The sequence below is a fragment of the Kogia breviceps genome, chromosome 8 (assembly GCF_026419965.1).
Source record: "Kogia breviceps isolate mKogBre1 chromosome 8, mKogBre1 haplotype 1, whole genome shotgun sequence".
NCBI lineage: Eukaryota > Metazoa > Chordata > Mammalia > Artiodactyla > Physeteridae > Kogia > Kogia breviceps.
Window position 1 is genome coordinate 48,342,224 of NC_081317.1, and position 7,915 is coordinate 48,350,138.

The window sequence follows — 7,915 nt, forward strand, 5'->3', positions numbered from 1 at the left end:
TGTGAAATCCAGCCTCTGCCTGCTGTCCCTCACCCCTCTGCCCCAGAAGCTTATAAAATTTCTCATAATGTCCAGTTTCAATAATATGAAGATTGTGTGTTTTCATATGGTCATTATCCTGGACAATCAATGGTCCTATTCTATTTGGAAACATTTTCTCTTTAGTTCTGGGAAACTTTCCATTTTCATTTTTGGTAACTTCCTTACTTCCCTTTTCTTTGCTTTCTCTTTCTGTCACCTCTATTAGTCATAGGTTTATGATCCTGGCTCTGTTCTTATATTTATTTATTTTTCTCCTGTTTTTAAAAAAGAATCTGTTTTTCTTTTTGTTCTAATTTTGGAGAGTTATTTTTGATTTTATTTTAAAATGTTTGTACTGATTTTTAAAATTTGGTAATTGGGGATATTCAACACTACTGGTATTTCTGTATTGATGTTAAATTTAGCAATTTTATAGAACTATTTTCTATTTTTTTCCTATGAATTTTCTTGTAATTTTTAATGGATATGTATTTTTCCATCTACAAATAATGACAATGTTTTTCTTTTTTCCCTCTCAATCTTTATGTCTTTTTTTTTTGGCGGGGGGGGGGCGGATCATTTTTATTGTCTAGGAACTCTAATACAATGTTGATATTGCTGGGGAAAACAGGTATCCTTGCCTTAACTTACTGTTCATGGGAGAAGTTGTACATTTTATCGTGTAACATGTGGTTACTTTTTGCTCTCTTTGACTGTGACCCTTTGTAAATTTAAGAACAGTTCATTCCAAGACTAATTTACTAAGAAATTTAGTTATGTATTTTTAAATAATACATGAATTTTATGTCAGCAGTTTTTTTCCTATACCTACTGAAATGACTATTTAGTTTTTCTTCTTTGTGCTATAATTCATGATATATTTCTTATTTTTCTATTTTTGAATAAAGATGACCTATTTCTAAAAAACTGTTTTGGGCCTACTGTGTTGAGAGATATTACAGACTTTCACTTCATTCTTTCTTTGTGTTTTTTAAAAATCAGGTTTTTAGATATTTAAATTTATATAATCTATATTTTAATTATAAATTATCAACTTTTAAATTTATTTTTGATCTAATTTTTTGTAGTAGTATTATTAATATCTTTTAACTATAACTATGCTTCTAACATTTTAACTCCTAATATATATTTTTACATTTTTCTTTTATCTTTGATAAACCTTCCCAGAGGTTTGCACATTTTATAGGTCTTGGCAGGAAAAAAAAAAACCCCAAAAACTTAAAAAAATTTGTTTTTATTTTCTTGAATTTTTGCTTTTATCTTTATTATTTCTTTTCTTCTAAATTTACTAAATTGTAAATTTTACTTTTTTTTTCCTGGTAGCTGATTTGAATGCTAAATGGATTTATTGTCAATATTAAAAAAAAGAAATTTAGAGTTATATATTTTCTTCAAGAATTTATTTGGCTGCATTGTAGAATTTTGAAATGTGGACTTTCTTTTTAAAATTGATTTCAAAATATTTGAAAAATTTTCTTGTACTTTAATATTTAACTCATAAATTAGAGTACATTTTAATGATCTAGAAGTTTATTTTATCTTTTCTAAAAGTATCTTTTGTTTTCTTATTAGCTAGCATTTATAGTTAAAAACTATTAATATATTTATTTTAGTTGAAATATTTTTGTTTGATTTATTATATAATCTATTTTCAGAAATAGGCTCTAAATATATTTGTTAGATTCAGTTTAATAATTGATCTATTAGTTTCTGGTGTGTATTTTTAAATATCCCACTATACCTGTGGAGGTAAAAATTTCTTCTAGTAATTCATTCAGCTTATTCTAAATATTTTAGAAAATGTTGTTAGATGCTTACCAGTCTATAGTTGTTTTATTTACTTTGTGAATTTCTGTCTCTAGTTTTATGTCATATTCCTCTAGATTGCTACTAGTGCATTTTGCTTTCAATTTTGTTTCACCTAACAGAAATATTGCTCTGCCAGTTCATTCATTAGCAGTTTTAATGAGGCAAAATGCATAAAAAGTAAACTGCATATATTTAAAATATACAATTTGCAAAGATCTCTGAAATCCTTACCTCAGTCAAGAAAGTGAACATATATCATTTCCCAGAATTTCCTTGTGCCCCTCTGGAGTCATCCCCTCCTCAATTTCCCTGCTTTCTACCCTGACAACTACTGATCTACTGTCACTATAGGTTAGCTTGTATTTTTCAGAATTTTATATAAATGTTATTATACATTATATAGTCTAGTTTGAATGGCTTCTTTCATAGAGTATAATTATTCTGAGATTCTTATTGTATGCATTCTTACTGTTGGCACCAATCTTGGTCTTGTTTTTCTATTCAATCTGACAGTCTCTGTCTTACTTGAGGTGTTTAGACCATTTACATTTTTAAAAAAATTGTTATTGGAGTATAGTTGACATACAGTGTTGTGTTAGTTTCAGGTGTACAGCAAAATGAATCAGTTATAAATATACATATATACACTCTTTTTTAGATTCTTTTCCTATATAGGTCATTACAGAGTACTGAGCAGAGTTCCCTGTGCTATACAGTAGGTCCTTATTTGTTATGTATTTTACATTAATATATAGCAGTGTGTATATGTCAATCCCAATCTCCCAGTTTATCCCTCCCGTCTTTTCCCCCCTGGTAACCATAAGTTTGTTCTCTGCATCTGTGACTGTATTTCTGTTTTGTATGTAAGTTCATTTGTACCATTTTTTTTAGATTTCACATATAAGCAATATCATATGATATCTGTTTTTCTCTGTCTTACATCAATCGGTATGACAATCTCTAGCTCCATCCATGTTGCTGCAGATGGCATTATTTTGTTTTTTTATGGCTGAGTAATATTCCATTGTATGTATGTACCACATCTTCTTTATCCATTCCTCTGTCATTGGACATTTAGGCGACCTAAATGTCTATCAATAGACCATCTACTTTTTTTTTTTTTTTTTTGCGGTATGAGGGCCTCTCAATGTCGTGGCCTCTCCCGCTATGGAGCACAGGCTCCGGATGTGCAGGCTCAGCGGCCATGGCTCACAGGCCTAGCCGCTCCGCGGCATGTGGGATCCTCCCAAACCAGGGCACGAACCCGTGTCCCTTGCATCAGCAGGTGGACCCTCAACCACTGTGCCACCAGGGAAGCCCCGACCATTTACATCTAATGTCAGTTTGTAAGTCTACCAACTGTCTTTTTGTTTTCTCTTTGTCTCACCTATTTTTTGGTTCCCTTTTTCTCTTTTACTGCCTTCTCTGGATTAACTGAATATTATTTATCGTTTCATTTTACCTATCTTTTTGGCCCATTTGTTATAATTCTTAATTATTTAAGTATTTGCTTTTGGGTTCAAAATATACATACTAAACTTTTCAGTCTACCTTGAAGTGATATTATACTGCTTCATGTATAGTATATAGATTTTATTTCCCTTCTTAAGTTTTAAAAATATCCGTATTTATAGTAGGACTTCGAATGGTCTAATTTTCATCTCTCTTTGTTCTTCATTAACATCTGCCTGTTTTTAGCTTACAATTTTTGTAATTTTTATAGATCATATTCTTTATTTAAGGACATTAAGCCTATTTTATGTCAAGGTTTTTCTGAGAGTTTTCCATTATTTCCATTTTGGGGAGGCTAAATTTATCTCATTTATTGTTAAGTTTGTGGCTATCTTTCTACATGTTCTGAGTATTTTTTAAACGTTTTTCTTCCCTTATCTAGCGGGCAGATACTTGCATCCACCTAGTTTTCCAGTCCCTCAGTCTCATATTAATGGCTCAGGCTCCTATTGTGTTTCAATTTTAATCTTAAGGAAGATGCAACCCCTGGACCAGAAAGCAACTTGGCTCTGTTATTCTTTGTATCTGTTCATGTATGTGTGTGTGTATGTGTGTGTGTGTGTGTGTGTGTGTGTGTGTGTGTGTTTTAACACAGTGGTTTTCAACCACATTTCGTTCTAAAAGCACTTGGAACTTTTAGACAGCCTTCTTCTTCAGGAGCAAAGCTTGCTCTAGCCCTCAGTTCAGTTAGTGATTCTATCTCTATTTCATATAAAGAGAAGTGTTCTGTTTTTCCCTGTTACTGTGTAGCAATGCAGGAATTAAATGTATAGTTACTTTTGTCTGCTTGCTGACCTGGAGCTCAGCAGGCTCTTGGCTCCATCCCTGCTCATCATTATGAGTTTCTATTCCATTTCTTGTTCACTGTACTATATATCTAATTTGGGGCCCTAAATATGTCTTTAATTTTCATGTTAAATATTTTATTTTTCTTTTTTATTTTGGAGCAGTGCAAGGAGAAACTCACAGAGTCATAGTTATTTAGAGTTTCCTCTCCTTTTCTTTCCCAAGACATTGATGATAAATAGTTTCATTCTTATTACAAAAATGTAAAAAATCTAAAAAGTCACCAAAAAGTGAGTGGAACCCACTTTACTTTGTTCCTAGAGAATCTTATTTGTGATATGAATATGCTTAGTCCTTTCCTCAACTCCATATAAATTTACCTTTTGGTGTAAGAATTTGAGAAGCAGAAAATCAGTTATAGGTCTGGTATGACCTATACTGTAGGGTAGTTAGGGATGATTGGTAGTGTTTTTTTTTAATAGTTATATTTCAAATTTAAAATTAAATTGAACTGGAAAAATAAATTACAGAGACATGCCATTTTCTCTGAGCAAAGTAAGCCTTTCCAGCAAAAACAAATCCAAGTCTTCCTGGGGGCATTCTGGGCCTCTCTCTAGAATTAGCACTCTACCTCTTATATTTCCCATTGCCAGTCTCTGCTTGCCTCTACCAGTAGGGGCTCTCACAACTATGGAAATTTTTAACTTAGAAGAAACAGTTTGTTGTTTGCTTCCATCCTACACAGTGCTGTGATGTGTCCCTTTTTTCCCTCAGATAAGCTGGAGATGGAGGGAAAGAAACACCTCATTTTTGCTATTCTCTTTCCAAAAAACTCTCCCATCCTCATTAAAGCTCCACAAACATGACAACACCTGCATCGGGCCACCTGCTTCTGTTTGTGTGACACAAATAAATTATTCTCAGAGGTGACATTGGACCTACTACGATGATTCTGGAGATACAAGGGATTCTTGATCTGATTTCCTTTAGAAAGGAGTTGTTTGCCTTGATAGAATTTAGGCCTTTATATTTGTATTCCTAATCATTTAAGAAAAAAATTTACATGAAAGGTGAAAAATAAAATCTTCATTTAAACACTGAACTATTTAACAATGATTAATAAGTGATTTTCTGAGGTGATCTGAATATTTAGCTGTTAACTTTTGAGGAGTTTCCAAGAGCCTGGATTCTGGAGTCAGGCTATCTAAGCTCAAGTGGCTCTGCCATTTATTAGCTGTGTGGACTTGAGCAATTTACTTAACTCCTCTGTGCCTTTCCTCATCTGTAATATTTTAGATTGTGGCTACATTATATGATGTGGCATGTATTTAATAAATTAATATATGCAAAATACTTATAACAAAGCCTAGAGTATAGTTAACATCTAGTAAATGGAAAATTTTAAACTTTTTTTTATCATCTATGATGAATGTATCCCTAGTGCTTTAGGCACTAGGGATACATTAGGAAGCATGATACAGAAGTTCTCTGCTGTCAAGGAGCTTCCATTTTAGTGGAAAAAAACAATAATAAATAAGTGAAACAAGTAATCAAGATAATTACAACTAGTAATATGTGCCATGGAAGAAAAGAAAATAAGATTCATAATTCCTAATACTAGAATTGAAATTGCTAACTGAAGTTGAGCAAAATATAAACACTTCCCCTCAGATTATATCAAATTCTCAGAACTATTTGGCCTGAGGCTATATAAGAAGTATGGATGGTAGCTCCAGAACTTGAGCCTAATTCTGTGTATACCACCCTCTTATGTTGGAGAACTGTGTGTTTATCTTTTGTCATCCTCTTCTATTACCATGCACCATTCTCCCTGTAAGGATTTCTCCTTAGACCACTGATCCTGATTATTCTCAACTTAACAATTTTCATATAAGTGAGATCACTTGCTTCCAAATTCACCATTGCAGTGGGCTGCAGTCCACATCAGGGCTGCATCAATATTATATTATCTTATATTTTTTTCTTGTATTATGCTTGAGTCCAATAGGTATATTTCATAAAACTGATGAGCTCATGTATAAAAGTAATAGAAATGGGATTACTTCAGGAATATAAATATAAGCATATAAAATTGTGTAACTAAAAAATGATGGTGTACTTTATTTTGCCTATTGTGCAGATGGTGGACTCATAAGACCCCAAATGATAATACTTCTGAACCTACAGTTTATTTTCAGAAAAGGATACACAATAGTAACAGCATATTGTGTTAGAATAGCAGTAAAGATATTCATTGGAGCCAGGGACTGCTTCATAGCAAAGGATTTGATGAAGCTGGAAGTCGGCTCCTATACTCCTTCCTCTGCAGGGCCATATCAGATGTGCCTTCCTTCTCAGATCAGGAACAAATTATGTGTGCGTGGAAAGCCTCAGAACCAGAAAGCCCAAGATGGCGTCTCAAGTGTGGCTTTTATTCCTGATGGGTACGTAGGTACATTATTGCTATATGACCAGACCCAATGGCAGAGTCCTCTGGGTCTCACTGATACTGCATGCAAACGTTTCATCAATCTTGCTCTAATTAATAAACAATGCTGATGGGCTGGTACAGATGGCCCCCAAAACTTGTTCCAAAACCACACTATTAAAAACTGCATATCATGCCTTGACCAGATGTCAGTGCCATGCATGTGTTTCAGAAAAACAGATCAGACCAATTCCAGGCCTGCTGGAATTAACCCTCTTAGCACACCTATTTTATTTTATTTTTTTTATTTTATTTTATTTTTTTTTAACATCTTTATTGGAGTATAATTGTTTTACAATAGTGTGTTAGTTTTCCCTCTACAACAAACTAAATCAGTTATACATACACACATGCTCCCACATCTCCTCCCTCTTGCATCACCCTCTCTCCCACCCTCCCTATCCCACCCCCCCAGGCGGTCACACAGCACAGAGGTGATCTCCCTGTGCTATGCAGCAGCTTCCCACCAGCTATCTAATTTACATTTGATAGTGTATATATGTCCCTGCCACCCCCCCACTTCGTCACAGCCCACCCCTCCCCCTCCCCATATCCTCAAGTCCATGCTCGAGTAAGTCTGTGTTTTATTCCCGTCCTACCACTAACCTCTTCATGACATTTTTTTCCCTTAGAGTCCATATATATGTGTTAGCATACGGTATTTGTTTTTCTCCTTCTGACTTACTTCACTCTGTATGACAGACTCCAGGTCCATCCACCTCATTATAAATAACTCAGTTTCATTTCTTTTTATGGCTGAGTAATATTCCATTGTATATATGTGCCACATCTTCTTTATCCATTCATCTGTTGATGGACACTTAGGTTGCTTCCATGTCCTGGCTATTGTAAATAGAGCTGCAATGAACATTTTGGTACATGAGTCTTTCTGAATTATAGTTTTCTCAGGGTATATTCCCAGTAGTGGGATTGCTGGGTCGTATGGTAGTTCTATTTGTAGTTTTTTAAGGAACCTCCATACTGTTCTCCATAGCGGCTGTATCAATTTACATTCCCACCAGCAGTGCAAGAGGGTTCCCTTTTCTCCACACCCTCTCCAGCATTTATTGTTTCTAGAGTTTTTGATGATGGCCAATCTGACCGGTGTGAGATGATATCTCATTGTAGTTTTGATTTGCATTTCTCTAATGATTAATGAGGTTGAGCATTCTTTCATGTGTTTGTTAGCAATCTGTATATCTTCTTTGGAAAAATGTCTATTTAGTTCTTCTGCCCATTTTTGGATTGGGTTGTTTGTTTTTTTGTTATTGAGCTGCA